This window comes from Physeter macrocephalus, chromosome 13, assembly GCF_002837175.3.
Source record: "Physeter macrocephalus isolate SW-GA chromosome 13, ASM283717v5, whole genome shotgun sequence".
NCBI lineage: Eukaryota > Metazoa > Chordata > Mammalia > Artiodactyla > Physeteridae > Physeter > Physeter macrocephalus.
In genome coordinates this window covers 77651851-77672812 of record NC_041226.1, presented here as the reverse complement: position 1 = coordinate 77672812, position 20962 = coordinate 77651851, and positions in this window count along the sequence as shown.

Sequence of the window (20962 nt, the reverse complement as noted above, 5' to 3'; positions counted from 1 at the left end):
TCAAATAGAGCATCTAAAAGAAGAATGGAGTCGTGTCATGTGAAAACTGGTCACAAAAGCATCAATGGGTAGTTGTTTTGTTTTGTTTTTGCGGTACGCGGGCCTCTCACTGTTGTGGCCTCTCCCGTTGCGGTTGTTGCAGAGCACGGGTTCCAGGCCCGCGGGCTTCAGTAGTTGTGGCTCGCGGGCTATAGAGCGCAGGCTCACCGGCCATGGCTCACGGGCCCACCGGCGCCGCGGCATGTGGGATCTTCCCGGACCGGGGCACGAACCCGCGTCCCCTGCATCGGCAGGCGGACTCTCAACCACTGCGCCACCAGGGAAGCCGAACGGGTAGTTATTTTTAGGTTACTTGCTCTATTGAAATGTTAGAGTGATATTAAATTATCAAGAATTCATCTAAAATATTTATGTAATTTAAATACTACTCTTATATTTTAATTTTATGATTTAGATCACTGCACATGTATGAATTGTTTATTTATATTTATTTAGCGTTTCAATAAGTTTATGTTTATTCACATATAAGCTTATTCCACTGATTTTCTACAAGATGTTCTACAAGGTGTTCTAGCTACCTGGCTAATTTGGTTATTTTAATGCTGATTCTCTTTTACTGTATGGGGGCCTGTCTGTGGGGCTATTACTAAAGCCTTATAAAGGAATTTGTCTGGGAAGACAGATCTAGAGCATGTAGCTCAGAGCCACACAGAGAAAAGTCTGAGAGATCATGGTAATGGCTTTTACTAAATTACCAATTGCCAGCCAGCCTGCTGGGCACTGCTCCTTTCTCTTGATTATGGTGATATTTCAAACCAACCCACTGTAATATGTGCAGATGTCAAAAGCTGAACCCACCTTGATGCAGTATTGTAGATATTTGAGAATGTTTACTTTCCTGAGCTAGAAATTACAAATATTAATTGTATAATGAACTTACACAGGCCATTGTCCAAGAATGCTCTGTTTTATTGAAAGAGTCCACTGAAAGCTTCATGTAAAAGGTTAAATAATATCTGAAGACCAGGATCTGAACAAATCCTTACCCAAACACCACGTATTTTTTGCCTTGCAATTTAATGAGTGCCTTTGTAGATGGGATCTCAAAACAGATGAGGGATTTTTAATAAAAGTATATGCTCAATACTATATTTTCCCTTTGAGCAGGAAGCATTTTCCTCGACAAGCTTATGGGAGACCGAATGTAAGGCGTGCATCTGAGTGTGGGCCTGTCCATCGGCAGCTTTTGGGAAACATGTCTCCTTGAAGAGCAAAATGAGCGGGAATTGCAGAGTGAGAGACACCAATAGTGAAAACAATCCTGTGCCTGATCAATCATCTAATTATCACCTACTCTTGATAGAACTATATCCTCACAGTGGAGTCGCTACAAAGGAATTTTGAGTTCTATAAATTACGTTTCACTCACAAGAGAGCGGGTAGTAGTATCCTGCTGCGTGGAAACAACAGACATCAGGGAAATAACATGTGTTGTCACCTTGGTGACTTGGTTTCAAACCTATTTCTTTTTCTTAAACTTTTTATTGAAATATAGTTTATTTACAATGTTATGTTAGTTTTAGGTGTACAGCAAAGTGATTGTTATACATTACATATATATATATATATTCTTTTTAAGATTTTTTTCCATTATATAAAACCCATTTCTTTTTTTTTGGTCACGCAGCTTGTGGGATACCCGACCAGGGATCGAACCCACGCCCCCTGTAGTGGAAGCGCGGGAGTCTTAACCACCTTACTTACTGCCAGGGAATTCCCTATAAAACCTGTTTCTAACAGTTGTTATTTTTATGGTCACATTCATCATTTCACCCATGATCATCATGATTTTAGATATTTTTTAAGAGATTATTTCCCTATTTGACTATTTCTGTTAAATGTACTTTATGTATCCTTTAACTCAGGTTTCTTCCCTCAAGTATACATACATTTTATTTGATTTATAGATGCTCTGTAGTATTCCTTGTTCTTTTGTTACAGGATTATACTATTTTAGAGAAGGAATCATATGTTCCCAAAGCTTCATATTTGCTCTTATTTTTCTCCAGTGGTCACCCGACAAATAAGCATCAAAAAAGTGGAAAATGGAATTTCATAGGGCTGATATGTCGAGTCCTAAAGTGACATAGCATTAAAAATAGGAGGCATCATAGATAAATGTTAATGATTGCACATTTTCTGCAATATTAATAAGCCTTTAATCTTGTCATTTTCAAGGGCTTGGTGCCCTTTCCAGGGTGAATTAAGCCTTGTTCTTTATCACAGGATTTGAGTAAAACTTTAATTATTGATATAATACAACCCTATTATAACATAGCTCATTATTCAAGTCAGGTCTACTAATATATATTAAGCACCCATTTTCCATTGGAACTATGCAAGGTGCTTGGGGACACAAATTTAGAAGCAAAAGACAAAATGTCACACTCTTTGGGGTTTTTAATGTATCCCTATGTATGGTAGCCCAAAGACTACCCCTTGAGATATTATAATCACATATTACAAAAATCTGAAATGATATAAAGAGCTTATAACCTGATAGAAGAGAAAGATACACAAAGAGATAATTTTAATATTGTATAGTTTTTTTCTCAGTTGGTGACTTGCTCAGGTGATGTGAAATGGCACTCACTCCATTCTAAGGTTCAGGAAGTCATCACTGACCAAGTGATGCCATATCTGTATCGTGAGAGAGTTTGTGTAAACAATGAAAGTTGGGAAGACTTCCGGGGAACAATGCCACATGAGCAAGATGGATATAGCGTGCACATGGATGTAGAACTCTAATTGTTCAAGATAGAAGGAAGGTAAAATGGTTGCAGGTGAGGATGGAAATCTGAGGATGACCTTATGAGCATTCATGGAATTTAACTGGGCTTTGTTGTGGTAACACTTCCAAATATTGGTCACTTGACCTACTACAAGTTAATTTCTCCATCAGGTAAAGTCTGCTAGATACTGTGGCAAATCACCAGCATTGTTACAGAATACAGAACATCACACTGCCGTTCCAGGTTTATAATGCAAAGGATAGACACCAGAATATAGGACCTTAAGAAAGAAATAGATTTTTCTAATGGAGACTCATCCTTATGGGAGAGCACATTGTCCAGGACACACAGATTGAACTCCACACTGGACCAAAGGAGAGCCCAGTTCCCAAGGCTATCACAAGGGCTTTCAGTGAGAAGGCTTATGAAGCTGTAAATCACCCCTCTTCTACCTCTCCAATCCCGCCAAATATCAGTGGAATCGCAGGTAAAACTCCTTAGGAATTTGAAATGGGTTTTAAGTCGATTTAACCTGAATTTCAGGGACGACTGGGTTACTATTAACACAATGCCAGGCTTGAAGAATGGTCTCAATCAGTGTTAAGTTTTCCCTCCTACTCGACCCAATCGTGGTTGGAGAAAAGAACACTTGCTAGGGGCAACCTAAAATGACAGTGACTCCAGGGCACAAGCAAACTGTGTGTTTGATAATCTAGGTTTTAGGGAAGGGAGTAGCAATTTTGTGCATTCCATGTCAGCCTGAAGGAATTCTTTTCTTTTTTACAGAGGACCTCAATAATTTTTATTTTTAAAATTCATTAAGTGACTAATCGTATCTATACTATTAAAGTCAGCTGTTTACATACTTCAGGATTAGGGCTTATATTTTAATGTCTTATTTCTAACTGTGGCTGTAACTTTTTCAAATTCAAGAGCCTTGTTTTGTATCCATATCTTTGCCATAATGCAGAGATTCTAGTCATACTCCGTAAATCTTTGGGCATATGGTAATCATGATTTGTGAACAAGAGTCCCATTTTGCCTTATCTGTCACTTCAGGTGCTATAACTGTTTTCCCGTTCACTTTAGCCCTCTTCTGAATTATCTGCAACAAGAACTTGTCCTTGAAATTAAGAATATCTGGGGACACACGTGAATCATCTTCTGGTTTGAGCTGTAAGGGAGTGGGACACAGTTCAGTGTACTTTAATGGCGTTATGTGTTTAAAAAGATAGGGGAAAATAACAAGGAAATTTTTATCCTAATCATGAATGGCCCTTAATCAGAACCCTACCTTCCGCGGCATGGTAACATTGGGTGGATGGAACAAAGAATTCAAAAGTCAGACCTCGACCTCATTAGAGAATAAAAGCAAGAGGAAATGATGTCAGTGGCCAACTGTGGGATGCAGGATGAGAAAGCTCATGAAAATGAAGCTGGAGGGAATGTTGAGAAAAGGGGCACACACTCGAGGCCCCTCAGCAGGACCAGCACTAACAGAATGAAGAAAGCGCCTTGATGTCCGCTGCCTCTCCACATGTGCTGATTAATTTCATAAGCTTCCGGTTTCATAGAATGGAAGCACATTTAACTGGAGATAGTTAAGGAAAGAATAATAACATTAACTAGGTTAAGAATGTGTTTCCTTTTTCAGATGCGCGAGCTGTAATCACTTTTAATCACCTCACATCTTTTAGCTTGGGAATATAATGAACGCTTAGCTTCTTCACGTTTTAGGAGTATCAAAATGGTGAAGTGAATTAGTTTCCCTAAGCTTTCATGTTTCTGTGCTCCTTCCTGCCATGTCTTTTCTCTAGGTCTCAGTTGAAATGTCTCGTCTCTTTTGGATTATTCTTTGATCTGCCCAGAGTCCACAAGTAGCCGGCTCTTCCTATTCATACGTACGCAAGTGTCTCTATTGTAGCCCTGGTCATCTAACACCAGAGGTACTCATTTCTGTTTCTCTTCTTTCTGTGAGGCCCACCAGGGTAAGGATGATGTTCTGTAGTTGTTTTGACTTCCCAGGTATTAGTACAGTGCATAAATAAACTTAAGAAACATGTGAGAAACATAAACAGGAGAAAGTCAAGGTCTTGAACACCAGAGGGGCCTTAAGTCAGAGCTACAGAGGATCAGCTTCATTCTGTGACTCTCATTTGTCTGCTGATTGGATTGATAAATTCTGACGTTGTGATTTAACACCATCAGGCTCCTTTCCCCTAAATTCCTGGGGTCTGAGAGAAGGATAACCTACTTTGGGCTCAGAAATGCAGGTCTTGTGGTGAGGGGGAAGTGGATAGAGAGATTTTGGTTTGTCCTTAATTGAGGCGGGGGATGGATTTAGGCACAGCAAAAATCCACCCTTTATTTGCATGTGCTCCCTCCTCATCTCTTTCCTCAGATGACCCCTTCCGGTTTTGCTGACCTTTCCAGAAAGACTGTCCTAACGGTTATGATCACAGCCCGAGGCAGTATGTCATAAAATATACGTTGGTTCAATTATGAATAAAGAATAAGAAACAGAAATGAAACACAGACAACAAATGAAACCAAATACTGGGGAAAACAAAGAAACAAATTTTAAACAATAATTGATAACATCTCAGTATGTAAGAAGATTGGAACAGCCCTATAGATATTTATGTAATATTATTCTCCCATGATTTCTCAAACAAGAGCAAAATGCTTTTGTTATTTGTCCACAAAACCACCTTTGGCTTCCTTTGCATTATCATGTAGAATAAATGTTTGTGTGATCTTTTAAGGCTTAAATGAGATTTTGCCAATACCAACAGTGTGTTCCAGTCACAGTTAGTTTCCCTTCATCTCACGAACTTCCAGAGCTGCAGAAAATTACTGTTTGAAGCCAGGTTGTATTTCACTTAGAGGATTGAAAATGCACGCACAAAAAAGACATAATCTCTAGGTGAACTGCTTCTTGGTACTAGTAAGGTTATCTATTCTATTAAATAAGCCCCCAAGAACTTGCATTTGCCTGGGTCCTAAATTTAATAAATATTCCAATATTACCGATTGATCAGACACAAAAGGCTTACTCTGTGATTCCAATTATATGTCCTTCTAGAAGAAGCAAAACTCTAGTGACGGAAAGCAGAACAGTAATTCCTAGGGCTGGGGATTGGTTGCAAAAGGGCACGAAGGAACTTTTTGAGGTGATAGAAATGTTCAGTATCATGATTGTGATGGTGGTTAAATGACTACACATTTGGAAAATTCATCAGATTGTGCATTTATAACTGGTCATTTTCACTGTAGGTCAACCATACTTTGATAAAGCTGATAAAATTGAATGACCAAGTTGAGTGCATTTTAACCTGTGATTCTTCTAAGTCATCACTGCAATTTTATAATGTTTCAGAGTTATGTTCTGAAGAAATTTAGAAAATTCAAGTGTTTCTCACTCTATTGCAGGCAATATTATGGGCTACAATTGGGCTAAAACCAAGTCAGTTTCTAGATTAAGCAATTGATGGTGGGGCATAGACAGGATCAATGAAGTGGGAATTAGCATATGGTCCCTGCCTCCTGTTCTGGGATAAGAGTTGATGGTATTATTAGTACGTTACCCTCTGGGGTTACTGACTTTCAAAGCTTTGTTTATTGTATTGGTTGATTCATTCTTTTTTTAAATTTTTTTATTTTTGCAGTACGCGGGCCTCTTACTGCTGTGGCCTCTCCCGTTGCGGAGCACAGGCCCTGGACGCGCAGGCGCAGCGGTCATGGCTCACGGGCCCAGCCGCTCCGCGGCATGTGGGATCCTCCCAGACCGGGGCACGAACCCGCGTCCCCTGCATTGGCAGGCGGACTCTCAACCACTGCGCCACCACGGAAGCCCGGTTGATTCATTCTTAATCAATCATGGTGTGTGTGTGTGTGTGTGTGTGTGTGTGTGTGTGTGTGTGTGTGTATGTTCACACATGCACACGCTCAAGCACTGTGTGGTGGAAAATAAAATTAAAATGAGGGTTTCAGTTCTATCACTTACTAGCTGTGTGACCTTGACCAAATCACTTACTTTAATGAAATTAAAAATAAAACGCTAATATTCCATATGGTAAGGGGTTCAAAAGATATTGTTACTTTTACTATCGAAAGTAGTCACGAAATCAACCAAATTCCATGAGAAATTATCGCCTTGACATAGAAGTAGGTGCTGAAGAGTTTGCAAGTTCATTACCTGCCACCTTCATGAGGACAGGTGGGAGGTATCCCCAGGCGGTGACATTGCTACTGTCTGTCTGATTGTTCTCACAGCTAGTGACACATTTTAATAATCTGTCTAATGACTTCAGGTATTGATCTTCATGAAATTATACTTCTATCACTCTTATTCTCTTCAAATAAACAATTAGCAGTATACAAGATTGTTAAAGAATGTGCCAGTTTTGAACTCACGTGAACAGAATCACCAACAGAAAAATCTTTATTTCTCAGAGGTTAATATTTCAGTTTGCAGAATAAAAGCAAATATAAGAATAAATATAAATAGGAAATGTATATATGTTTTCAATTTCTCAATCTAATATCACAATTCATTTGATGTTTTGCCCTGTCTTCCTTCCCTTATAAATGGCCCATGTTTCAGATAACTTACTGGAGTTACGATTTCTCATCCTAGAAGTTCTTTCCTCACATGAATTTCTGGTGGATAAAAGCCTACTCAACCTACAAACCTCATAGCACATGCTTCATTAAACCTCCTCTGGCATGAGTAATCATAATAAATCTATTTTGTTTACCCTTGTATGCATATTTGTACCTCTATTTATAGCCCTTTATTGTTTACTTGTGTCTTATGTTCACCTGTAAACATTGCCTCCCAAATCCATAGGTCACATTTATCGCCACTTACTTTTTGCTAGGCACTTTCCATGGATTACTCACTGAGTTCTCTACATGACCCCATGAGGTAGATAGCACTGTCCCCTTAATTTTATAAATAAGGAAACTAAAGGAAAGAGATGTTAAGTATTCTGTCAATGTCTCATAGCTAGTAAGTGAAGAAAAGAAGATTCAAAGGATCAAATTGATAGTCCCTTTAACCTGTGTATTTGTCTAAATATCAGGGCCTTTACGTAGACTTTAATACTTCAGAGGGCAAAAGATGCTGCTTCTTTATGTCTAGAATGCTCAGCACATTTCTTTGCACATAATTAGCTTTTGGTAGGTATTTGTTGAATGACTGAATGGAAATACACATTTGCAAATTATGACTGCCAAAATTTATTACTTTTAATAAATGGAGAATACATGTGTACAACAAATCTATAATGATGGTTAAATGGAAAAGGAACTTTAGAGATTTTCAAAAGAAGTGCCATGAAAAGTAAATGTCAAAAATGTTCAATTGTGTCATAACTTAAAAATGAAAGCATCAATTTTCAATTTTTACCTACAATTAGAAGTCTGTCTGCACTGAGAGACTGTGCTCTCATAAACGCCCGGCTTTGTAAACCAAGGTAGCACACCTGAGGGGTTAAGAACGCAGGATCTGAAGCCAGGTTGACTGGTGTCAAGTGCCCGCTCTGCAACTTGCTCTTAACGTGGCTGGGCCTCCACGTCCTCATCTGTGAAATGGGTTGGTGATTATGCTTTCTTCACAGGGTAGTTGTGAGGATTACGTGAGCTGATATTTAGGAAGCTTTCATAACACTGACCGGCACAGAGTATGTTGTATGCTATGTAACTACTTGTTAAACAGAAATTCTCACGTTTTCAGTGAAGACAAGATGGAACCCCATGACTGTTGACAGCTAAGTACGTTCTAGGTGCACAAGATGTGTTTTATTTTTATGTCATCCTCATAGCTGTGGCAGGTGATGTATGCTCATTTTTACAGGTGATGGAACCAACGACCAAGAGGCCAACACTTCCCCAGGACCCAAGTTCAATGGAGGAAATTACAAGACTTCTCATTTCATACATAAACATGACCTCCTCCCTCAACTGGCTGTAAGATTCTTGAAATTCGAAACCTGGAAATTTATTTTTTTACTTCTTCACTACGCATCGTAATTCATGAACTATAACTACTAAGAGTCATTGAAGGAACACGTGTGGATTGAGCACCTAAAGTAAACTTCTGTCCTTACGAAACTTACCATATATTTGGATAAATATGCTACTTCAGGATAAAGCTAACAGAATAAATAAATTTGCTAGAAATGCCAATCAAACGAGACTTAAGAAATGCTTTTAGAAGTTCAGAGACAATCCCTGGCAAGCATATTTAATAATAAGAGGTTTCTATAGAAGGTAACTTACTTTAATGTGTATTTTCTTCTTTCCATCTCTGAGACGCTGCAATTCATTGCGAGGACTTTCTTTTGTTATAGTTTTCCAGGACAGTTTTCATTGGTTTACAGCATTTTCAATGTTTCTTTCTCCACATAGATGAAATTACGGCCTGAAATACACCCATTTTTAAATGTTGCTTCTTTAGAAAATATTCGATATTAGGCTTCAGGAAATGTGACACATGGAGTGGAACTGAACTCCTTTTGTCTTAGTATTGGACACGTGTTCAGTACTAAACAATCTAGATCAATACTAAGCGACCTATAGTCGTTCTTCAGTATCCGCAGGGGATTGGTTCCAGGACCCCCATGGATACCAAAATCCGGAGATGCTCAAGTCCCTTACATACAATGGCGTAGTATTTGCATATAACCAACACACATCCTCCTGTATAAGTTAAATCATCTCTAGATGACGTAATACCTAATATAATGTAAATGCTGTGTAAACAGTTGCTGGGCAGCAAATTCAAGTTTTGCATTTTGGAACCTTCTGGAAATTGTTTGGAATAGTTTCAATCTGCGGTTGTTTGCATCCTACGGATGTGGAACCCAAGGATATGGAGGGCAAAGTGAATTACCAGTTAGAGGGGGACAATAAAGAAGCAGATGAGATTCTGGTGACAAGGAAAGAAGTCAACGAGGGTCCATTTCAGCAACTGTACTGATGGAAAAGCTAAACAAACAGGGCAAAAACTGACAGCACTGGCCGGTCAAGTCTCCCTGATATGATACAGAGAGCAAGTTTATGCTCTCCACATCTCGGGCTGGGAGGGGCCCTGAGGACGGGTTTTCTGACAGGTGATCGATTATCCTGGATTTTGAGGGTAATGAGGAATGCCGAATTTATTCTTTGCACAAGTTTTCCAAAGGCAGCACAAACTCAGAATTTTAGAACCAAAGGGACATGATCGATCCTCATTTCTCAGAAGAGAAACTTGAGACTCAGGTCAGCAGATGTGCTGCAAGTCGTACGGTGACGTAATGCCAGGTCTGGATGGAGCCGAGACATAAAGCAGGATCTGAATGCTGCAAATCATGCATTTAGTCTAGATTCTGCACTGGCCCTTGTAAACATTATGCCAGGCATAGCGTGTTTTTTCATGATTTTTTTTCTCCCTTTATCATCCACCTACCTGGTGTGCCACCCCCATCTCCTCCCTCCCCATCCCCATTTCCTCATCTTATATGGCCATTGGCTGAAAATGACAGGATTAATTGAGGATTAAGGTACCTGCTGAGGAGACAATCCTGGAAACTTAATGTGGGGTTTTAGAGACAAAAATCTCTCTTGTATTCAATGAACGGAGATAGGATCTGAAATGACAAGGTGTGGGCTTGTTATTTTAGAGATACAAAGGGTGACACTATCACCTGTAGGTATATGGAAGGTAGAAAATATACCTCATTTACCAGGTGATTTATCCCAGGGGGTTTTCCAAAACGCGTGAAGACGAGAATAAGCAAAGACTCTCAAAACTACAGCGTGACTTGCTAGTTTGGAAGGCTCCCAGCCCTCCAGATGCTAAAATTAAAAATGGCTTCTGAGTAAGTATCTAATCCAGAGCACTGTCAGGAAAGCTGGCGTAGGGATGACGTTGAGAATATCACTGTGAAATGCTTAGTGAAGCCTTGGAAAGATCGACCTTCCGTCAGACCAAGGGCCCTCTAAGGCCATGTGGCAGGGGGTGGGGCCTCACTGTTCTCTACATCACATCAAACATTGGACTTCTAGGAAATTTAAAGGGGGTGTTTCTCAAGCCGGTCAGCAGGGCTCATTTTTATGCCATCTGGGTGGAGTATTGCAGGATTCCGTGACTTGGTTCCTAGCAAGGGTGTTAATCAATGGTTAACCTGTGCAGACTCCCCGGCAGCCGTGGAATGTGTTTCTCTCTCTTAGAGACTCTGGCAGAGACAAGAAAGAGCCTGAAAGGAGTGAGTCCTGGGCTCTGTCGCATTCTGTCAATTGTCTCTAAATGGTCTCCCCGTAGTTTTCTTTAGATTCGGTGGAGCTCAGTCCCTTTGCCCTCCTTCAAAATCCAGCACCTTATCTTTATTCTCTGTTGTTGTTTAACCTCCTCCACGCCTGCTGTAGAGTGGATCCCTATCTTCCCAGTTTGCACGGATGCTCTAAAGATTTCTCTGCCAAACTATCTGGACAAAGAGGCAGAGAAAACAACCACAAACAGTATGGGACAGTGACGGCATTGTACACATTCACTTCCGCACGTAGACTTCTTTCAGTGTCTGATATCCATGAGTTCCAGAACAACAAGTCTCAAAGAGGATTCCAGGACTTCTGAAAACTTTCGTGGACAAGTTCTGTGTTAAAGTTTAAAAAGGTTTCTTTTTAGTTACATGCCTTGAAGTTTTTAAAGGCAAATGTTCGTAATGTATTTACTATTTTTAAAAATTTTTTTTAAAAGTTAAAAACACCATGTATATATAACCTGGTTTAAAAATGTGTGTGTATATACATATATATTTGTATACACACACACATTATATATACATAAAACAAACCCTTCTCAAGTGCAACATAAAGCATTTATAAAAATTATGGCAGAGTCAGAAAGCAAGTGTTAACAAACAAATATCAAAAAAAGTAACTGGTACCATACGTTCTCTGACCCCAATGCAATTTTTTTAGAAATAAATAACAGATAACCAAAAGAAGGTCTCAAGTTTATAAGCTGAAACATAGCCCTCAATAATATGGAGTTACATTCAGTGAAGCTGACCTGACCACTAAAACTGCTGGGGCGCACTCGGCCAAAGCAGAGTCAGGCTCTGAGCCCCTGACACGCTCTGTCCCCTTGGGGGACACCATCTGCCTGGTGACAGGTTCACTCCATGGGCCCGTCTCCATTACAGTGGGGCTGTGGTTCCTGTCTGCTGAGCCACTGACTTACTTTGAATATGGATTTGACTTCCATGCCTGCTACGTCTCTTCCAGGACCAGCGGTGTAAACTTACTGATGCCTTATTCTCTTTCATAGTATTCCAAACAACATTATTCTCAATCATTGCCCCCCCGCCTCCTTTTTTTTTTTAGTGACAAAATAAACGAGGCAATAGACTCATACTGTGGCATTCACTCATGTTATGCACTCAATTATTAGATGAACTGGCTCACTGACAATTCAGTTACAGCATCAATTTGGAAAAAATATCTTGTAAGTGTGGGATGTTGCCCCATAGGATAATGTATGCATTGAAAGACCAATGAAGAAATAATGCCGTCTCTCCATATCTGGATCTTTGGATCTGGGAATCCAGGAGTGAAAGAAGCACTAGCACCTGTAGGGCTCATATGCAAACTCAGTTGACCTTTGAACTGTGAGGGTGCACTTATATGTGGATTTCTTCAGTTACTACTATAGTACTACACAACCTGAGGTTGGTTGACTCCACGGATGTGGAACCACAGATATGGAGGGCCGGCTGCCAAGTTATCCTTGGATTTTTGCTGTGCAGGGAGTTGGTGCCCCTAAGCCCTGCGTTGTTCAAGGTCAACTGTGCTTATTTTCTATCACCATGAATCTGGGCTCTTCTTTGCCAGAACTCCAGGGTCTACGGGAGGGATGATTCATCCCAGGCCCCACAGTGTTTACATTGAGGCTGTGGATTTGCCAATTTGGGTTCCTCATGCCATTGATCCAATAGGCCCCCAGATATTCTAGTGTACGCATTGAGAGATCAATGAAGAAATAATTCCGTCTCCTCCATATCCGGAACATTGGATCAGCTGGGCTTGTTAGTCCTCACCAGCATGGGGAAGTAGGGCCTGGGCTGGGATAGGATGAAAGTGTTAGAATCCTGGAGGGTCATTCTAATGCCACGTCCAGTGGTACAAATTCATGGAAAACTTCAGCAAGTCCATATAGGGCATTAGGGGCTCAGACTCTGTGAAATAAAGATGTGGGTCCCCCACCCCAACCTTCCCCCCAGATAAAGAATTCATCCGGTCAAGATGCTGCCTGAGACAATGGATACATGAAATGGGTGGAGAGAGAACACATTTTACATGTCAGTCTTGATGTCTTGCAGATCTAAGTAACGACCTCTATTTTCATCATTGCTTTCTTAAGCATATATTTGTAAAAATTAAACAATTTCCTTTTTCCTTTTTACACCATGAATAAAAGGACTTTTGATGGGGGTTAGCCATTTAATTCCTTAGGTTACAGGCTAGTAAAATGGGATTATGACTGACCTGGAAAAGGAAAGGACGTCATCCAGAGATGTGTCCAGTGATTGACAGGACTATGGGTTTCTCTTCTAAGGAAGTGTAAACAGGATGATGTTGTTTGAAAGTGCAAATGTCCATGGGAGAGTATGTATAGATGTGGAGGAGTCACAGGACTGGCCTTCTTCTATTGAGTTCCTTTGCAAAGACTTGAAATCTAAAAGCTGCATTTTCCAACCATTCTCATCGATAGGGGTTCTGCAAGTGAATTAAATTCCTTCAATTAGATAAACTTAATGAGGTCTGGTAGGTGGAAGTTAGGTGGAAGCTATACTTCTGGATGTTTTGGAAAGTCAAGTCAGGGGAGAGAGAGAGAGAGAGAGAGAGAGAATATAAATAATACTATAGAAATATACAACTATATAAAAATAATATAGTATATAAAAGAATACATAATATAAATTATATATATATTATACTTATAATATAAATATAAATATATATATTTTTTCCTGGATGAACACTCAAGATTCCACTAGTGCATCATTTTCAAATATTTTATCAGTACTCAACACTCTATTTTTTTATGCTGAAAATAATTGGAGTGCTTCCATTTCCTGTCACTGAACCCTCACTGGCATAATTTTTAATGAAGAAATGTTAGAAGAATTCCCCTTAAAGTAAGAAAGGAGACAAACAAGATGGTGCTTGCTAATTCTATTCACTGTAAAGAGAGGAGAAAGACAGGAAATAAAATTTAGAAAAGAAGAAATAAAACTCAGATGCTGCTGATAGGAGCACCAACTGGAAATACCTGCTATCGACTCAGCGTGCATCTTCTCTTATCCCCTGAGGAATTCTCCTTCATGGTTCCCAATACTCGCACAATACTGTCTGCCATGACACAGACTTGATTTTAAAAGTCATAGATGTCCCGGAGTTAAAAATTCTAATCTTTTTCTTACCTATCAGCATATTGAACAAAATATCTCACCAATATGCATGTTTGATTGGTGTGTGCATGTTGCACGAGGGAGGCCTTTCCAGTTTCGTCCGGACAGCTGTGCTACTGGAGAAAAGGGCAAAGGTCTGCATTTCGACAGAGTGTAAACTCTCCAACCTCAAATTATTGCTTCAGCTTCACAAATACTAGGGTTAGTCCCTCTTCCATATTTAAACGGTGCCATAATGATTCATGGTTTCCTCTTTTCTGGCTAAAAATAAGCCTGCATTTATATAGTATAGTTTGTGGTTCTCTTGAATTCTGGCTATTAACCTCCTCTCAATATGTTCATGTGTCTTGTTCCATCTTAACTTTCACGCTGAACACATAATATGATATTCTTGGTGTGCACATGACAGTTCAAAAGTAGAGTATTAATCACATATTTTATTCTAGATAATACATGTCTATGAATTTATTCTTATTCATGAAGACTGGGGTTGCATAGTAGCCACGTTGCCCTGCTGATCCTACGTTCTTTTTTTTTCTTCCTTAACCTCGCTCTGCTAGAGGCCCTAGCTAACACAGACAATAACACATTAATCACTTCCACCTATGAGAAGATAATTTTGCTGTTTAAGTTTGGCATCTCTTGTTCTTAGCGGGGATTTTTCCTCTGTTCTCCACTCCCCTATATCTCTAAGCACCCAACAGCCACTTACCCTCATACCCCATTCTACAATTTCCCAGCCCAATAACTGACCTCCCCAGACCCTGATTTGCACTTTGTACCTCGCTGGAGATAGGACCCCCATGAACTCCTTTGGTTGTGGCTCCAATAACCTGTCTATCCTTTGCAAATCTTTCTCCATGTGGACTGAAGTATGGCCTGAATTGTAGACCTTGTAAAGCTGCTAGTTAATACCACTGGGAGCCCATGAAACTAGGACATTTTATCTGTTTGGTCAATACACCTCATCACTTCAATCAGCCTCTTTGGACAGCGACACCATCCCAGGGCTCATCTTCTGTGGTCTGGTGGACATTGCCATTTTTCTTTCCCATCTTGCTTCCCCATGAAGGAAGCCTGCTTCCCTGCAGAAGAATAAAGCTCTGTGGCTATTCTAGTGCCCAAGAATGAATCACCTTACTCCCGAGTTCCCATCTTTTCTCCGCACCTAGTTATTTTTCCTTTTTATATACATAGTCATCGATATCTTAACTCATTAGAGAACAGCCTGGGCAACTACGTAAGCCTCTTCAAACAGATCATTTTTCCTTAGGAAGGTCGTGTGTTAATAAATCTTCTCAATTTTGTCATGAGAGCCCCCATCCTTCCTGAGTCATTCTCCCTTTAAAAATCTCCTGTTGTTGGAATCGCATTTGCTCTTTGAAGTTTAGAGAGACCCTGAATCTTTCAATCCATTTGATTCGACCAAATATGCTGTGGATGCAAAAGCGAATGAAACACTGTGCCTCTGAAGACTCAAGTCCAGTTAGGTTAACAGGCAATGCCTCACTCTATGAATTGGGCAGGACTCTAGTCAGTGGTCTTAGCAAGTATGTGAGGGCACAGAGGATAGAACAGGATAATCTGTAGAGGTTTGGAAAAGTGAGTAGGAATTTGCCAAGTACAAAAAAATGACGGAGCATTTCTGACAAATAGGGCAGCATATGTAAAAGCCCTGTTGTGTGAAAAGGCATATGTGTCCAGGGAAAAGGGAAGACATTGTTACGGCTGAAAGATGGTGTGGGACAGGGGAGGGATTAGAAGGACAGCAGGAGCAAGAGGACGAAGAAGATCAGTTTTCCTGTTAGAATCTCATACGGTAAGATCCACAGCGGTGTCTTCAACAAGGGAAAGCGAAAGTCCATGTTCTTGAAAAAAAAACCTTCTAAGATATAGTGAATTTGGGGGAATTCTAGTATTTCACTTTTATAGGCTAGGAGGACTGAAACAACTGTTTTCAGAAAGCACTTAAGCCCACTGCAGAGGCTGTCAGGCAACACTCGAATATGTAGAAAATTGCAGCGTATATGGTTAACAACTGCTAGGCATTTATCACCCCCTACGTCTACCTGGGTATTTCCCACGTCCGTATTCCCGTTCCAAGTTCCGCCACAAGTAGCAGTTTGATGGACAGCAGCTGAAATTGCATTTTCAAACTTATTTTTGGATTGTGGAAGAGACTGGGTTGAACATTTTCTTCACTTCGTAAGAGTCTAGAGGATCCCAGCTTATCTTCCTGTGTTCCTTGGAGCCTACACAAAGGCGTGTTGTCTGTAAGTAAGGTCTGAGCGTAGGCGGTGTCTTGTTCACTGTTGAATCACAAAGAGCTGTCACGGGGCCTAGAAACCAGCGAACTTTCAAAAACGTATTAAATGAATGAAAGAAACAAACAGAACGGTCTCCTTGAACCACAATACCTCCTTAGCAGCAGTTGAAGAGGAGTCAAATATGGAATTATAAAAGGGATACGAGATTCTAACAGGTTTGTGGCAGGCTGGTATGTTGTGAGCCCGAATAGACCCCAAAACCTGATCTTGAAATATTCAGTTTCTTCTTCCCGCGGGTAGCATCAGAGACTTAGAGGAGTAGCATTTCTGGGAGAGAAATGTCTAAACCCATCAACCGATTAAAAGTTCAAACACTCGTTTAAAGATTTTAAGAGGTTGTAGGAAACAGTGACTTTCTACTACTTGTGTTTTTCGTTCTTTCTTTCTTCTTGTATTTTACTTTGTGTATTATATACATATATTTATCTGAGGCATGGATGCATAAACACTCACAATGACTGAGGCCATAAAATAAGAGTAACATGTCTAAATGAAATGTAGTACAGGATAGAGAGACAGGAAGTATTGACACTTTCTCCTTGTTTTTGGAGTCTTAGCCATTTTTGAAACATTTAATGTTCAGTCTCCTTTTCTTTTATTTATATACTAAGCAAGAATTTAGCACTTGATATTTGACATAAATTATGCTTAGGATTGAATGAAAGTAGTTTTCTTCTTATATGTATGTTTGCCTTCTCAAATTTGGATCTCCCCCTGGACCCATCTTCTTACGTCATCACAATTGTCATACAGTAATTTTTTTTGATCGATTCTGTTACAGGTCAACGGAAAATGTGTAGGAAACAGCAAAGGTAAGAATCTTCTATTAGTGGCTACAGCATTGTGTCAACCCAAGAGCAACCTCTTCACCTACCTCACAATAAAGATGTAAGCCATCTACATCTCATTCAGAGACTGGGAAGGCAGACAAAATTAGGTAACGATATAATTTTACCTCTAGAAAGGCACTTAAAGGATATGTAGGCTTACCCTGTGTTTTAATTAGGAGAAACAAAGATTGAGAGAAGTTACAGAGATGTGCCCCAAATCACAGGTCAAGTTGATATCAAAGTTAAGACAAGAACACAGGTATCTTGTTATCCAGTGTTCTTTCTGCAATAGTTTGTAACGGTTAGTGTTATATGGGGGTCCTGGAGAACATGTTTTCCATGGCATATACCATCACAGAGTAGCAATTCATCACACAACCGCAAGCATTAATAATGAAGCTGCCATTTATTAGGCGCTTTTCTTATGAAGAGAATTTTATGCTCGTACCTGGCCTAATATCTTTGTGGCAACCTCACATGATAGATACTATCATTCATATTATTTTATGAATAAGGACAATGACACTTAGGAAAGGTAATATCTTTACCTGTGACCATGCTACAGTTAATCATGAAACTAGCACCCTAACCCGAATTTTATCTAACAAAAATTCCCATGTCCCTGACTACTAAGCTATACTCCGTAAGTCAAGCTTAGCTCTGAAAGAAAGTGATCAGATTAGCCCATGTCTATCCTTCCTACTTTAATAATCAACAGTTTGATTCCAGGTACATTCATGGAAGTTTGTGTCTTAAAAAACAATCATTAAGAAACTCTAAGTGAAAAATACTGGGAATTCAGTGTTCTTAAAGGGTTACTGACTGTTTTCCCCCCACAGACTACAGTGAACCGATCTCAAGGCTCCTGCGTATAAATAGATCTTCGTAGTTGTCACATAGAGAACAGAGGGCTGCTCTAATGGGAATGGCCTGCAGTTGAACCCTGATCATTTGTCCATTAACATTTTTACCTGTTTTTAATTGAAAGGATGGTACACCTACAATTTTCCTTTTAAATCATACAAGTCTCATGCTGACAAACACTGATCTTTTCCAAAATACCAAAAATGTATAATTTTAAAAAATATTCTGTCCTCTTATTTTAGAGGTACAGCCAGAACTCTGCTGGGGAACAGGTTATCCAGTTAGCTCATTTTCTGTGCCCTGGGGTTTCTCTGTCTCCTTGTTCTGTTCTCTTTGAAAGCATTGTACTCATTACCATCACCATTGCAAGCTGAGGAGAGGCAGGCTTGAGAGAGGTTATGCCTTCTTCAAAGCAGTTGAGTAGATAAATAAGCTAAGTTAAACAAGGATCTGAGAGAGTATCTGATGTCTCTATATATTTTTACTATTTCTCATCTACATCAATATTGGAAATCTCTAGTTGAAAATTTAGCTTTACCTGCTGCAGGCTCTAATTTCTGTAAGAAAAGCATGGCAATAGATAATAGGATTAGTTAGAACCTTGATAAAGTATTAAGCTTCTTCCACTAGTTTCTTGATTTTACATTTATCAGTTAAAAAAAATGCATTCTGAGTATTTATAAGAGAACCTTAACGTTTTTATTAGCTATAATGCTCAGAATCGTATTTCTCAAACTGTGACCCCCTACAAGCCCAGGAAAAATCCCATATGAGCCCAGAAAACATTCTTAGAGGCTTTGAGGTCTTCTATACTATCACATTACGCGTTTATCTTTAATGAAACATTCAATATAAGTATATTCTGGTTCATCTGCACTACTGCCTGGAATTGACTCCCAGCTCTTTATTTCTGCTACCGTAATTACTTTTGTGTTTAACTTCACTCCAGGTAAAGACCATAAGTAAACATTTGCAGTACACTGTAGGAAGGAGGGTTTCGCGATCACTGGAGAAAATTAATAGAGGAACTGAGCCGTGACACATGTCTCCGTGGCAGAGGCTGCGTAAGTTCAGAACTACCTCTACCATCACACATTTCCCATCTCTGTGTTGCGAGTTGACTTATTTGTCAGTTTCCAATAGTTCATTGTCAAGATTTCTTCGGCTCCTGATAGCGGCAGTGATTACGATACATAGTCACGCAGTGAAGGATTCGGTGATGCAGCTCTGCAAACTTTACGTTCAAGCAGACCACAGTACAGACTTAACAAGTGAACCCTGATTAAAACTGGCATTAGAGAACTTCTTATGGCAGCATGTCATTAAAGTGAGAAGCCGTATTAGCTTAAGTAGTCAAGTCTTAAAATTATTCATACTTTATAAAATGCATCAGTGCAAATATGCATTTTCTATAGGGATATATTTAAGTCAACATGGGAGAAACTTAAAACAGAAAGAAACTCAGGGCAAAATCTTCATTGTTATTAAATACAAATTCTTTATTATTGAACTCATCATTTGTAACTTAATTTCAAGAAAATAATCTAGTTGAATAAATAGTAATTTGAAATAAATTTACGTTATTAGTTTTGTTTTTATTTATTTTATAATTTCTTTTGGTTCTATAGATACATAGGACTTTTAAGAGTGAGGAATTTACACTAGGTTGTGCAGATTTAAGTTACTGTGTGATCAAAATACGGTACCGGGAAATTTTTATTTCCTGCAAAATGGAGATAATACATTGTAAAAGTCTGAGAATATACTGTGATATGCTCTATAAGTGGTAAACACTCGGTAGAAATTTTTCAATATATTGGAATTACAGGACTGGGAGAGAGCTTAGGTATCATTTACTCTAGTCGCCTTGTTTAGGCAAAACATGGACTCAGGTAGTTAGAACCCTCCTCCCAGATTATTTAGAAAGTGAAGTCATTCAATCAAGAAATATTTCTGAGCACTTACTCCTAAGTGCTAAGAATATAATGTACACATGTGGTTAATGGCAGAGCCCCACCTAGAAGCTACACCGTTTATGGCCAAGTCCAGTCTGTTTTTATTTCTCCATGGGTCTTTCTAAGCCTGAACACCAGCCAGGAAGAAGTCTGATGTCTTAAGCAGAAATCAAACAAATTACAATGGCTTCTTCCATTCTGGGTTCTGCTTCCATTAGCATCACAATTCATTTTGAATCTAGTTGATAAGGTTGAGATTTTAGTCTCAGCTATAGAGAAAGAGAAGCAAGGGAATAAGTTAAAAAATTATGTATATGAGCTCAGGCTAGCCATACAAAGTAAACTGTGGCTTTTTCTTAATCAAAGACCAAGTTTATTATTTTGGTGAGGAGGGCAAAGCTTCATTATCATCCATTGGTCTTTCCAACTATGATAAGTGACAAATTGATGTGGAAATTTTGCAAATTATTGAGAATATCTATGTTGTTTATAGGCTCAGTCACTGGGAAGATACCAGGTGAGCCTGTTGTGTCGTAGGGCATTCGGTACAAATACCAAACTGCATTTACCATCAGTTCTCTCTAAGCTTTATTCTCATTCATGTAGCACCAGTATAATCCCAAGTCCCTAGGACCTGGGTCCAAGAGGCCTTGAAAATGTTGGGTGTTTCCTTTTCCCTATTTCACAGTTAACTCAATAAATAGAAAGTCCAATTGTGTAATATTATGGCAAGCT